Below are 692 nucleotides of genomic sequence, written 5' to 3' on the forward strand. Positions count from 1 at the left end.
ATTGGGGAAAGAGTATATAGATTAATAAAACTTAGTAATCCAAAATGTGTATGCAGCAACCAATTGAGTTGCAAAATATGTGAAGCAAAACTGATAGAACTCAAAGGAGAAAAAGACATTTCCACAATTATAAATGAAGATTTTAACGCCTCCTTTCAACAACTGATAGAAAAGTACACGTAAAATCAGCAAGAATATAGAATTCAACAACAACATCAATCCCTATGATCTAGTGAACATTTATAGAACTCTCTACCAAGCAAGAGCTGAACATACACTATTTTCAATGACACAAGATACACACGAGAGGCCATGTGTTTGCTTCAGCAGCACATAGACTAAAATCGGAACAATATAGAAAAGATTAACGTGACCCCTGTGCAACATAGAAAAGTCTGAAGCATTCCGTATCTTTCTATCAATCAAAGTAAATACAGACACACACACACACACACACACACACACACACAAATAAGGAAGTAGGTAGAACCAGACAACTAAGGACAAAATGGCAATAGCAAATCACATACATTAATAATTACATATATACTTTTGCATTGAATATAATATATTTAATACGATTTAATAAAAGGACCACCTAAAGAAAAAAATAAGGCACATGAAAGATTTGGCATTAAATTATTTCTGCTTCTGGGACTTTGAGAAAATTACTCACATTCCTGGGAGAGGAA

General features: G+C 33.4%; 1 pseudogene; it reads left to right on the top strand.

Moving 5' to 3' along the window:
* Positions 1-314: 314 nt before the first annotated feature.
* LOC119251816 (U6 spliceosomal RNA) lies at positions 315-415 on the top strand (annotated as a pseudogene).
* Positions 416-692: the final 277 nt, after the last annotated feature.

The sequence above is a fragment of the Talpa occidentalis genome, unplaced genomic scaffold (assembly GCF_014898055.3).
Source record: "Talpa occidentalis isolate TD23 unplaced genomic scaffold, MPIMG_talOcc4v2.1, whole genome shotgun sequence".
Lineage (NCBI taxonomy): Eukaryota > Metazoa > Chordata > Mammalia > Eulipotyphla > Talpidae > Talpa > Talpa occidentalis.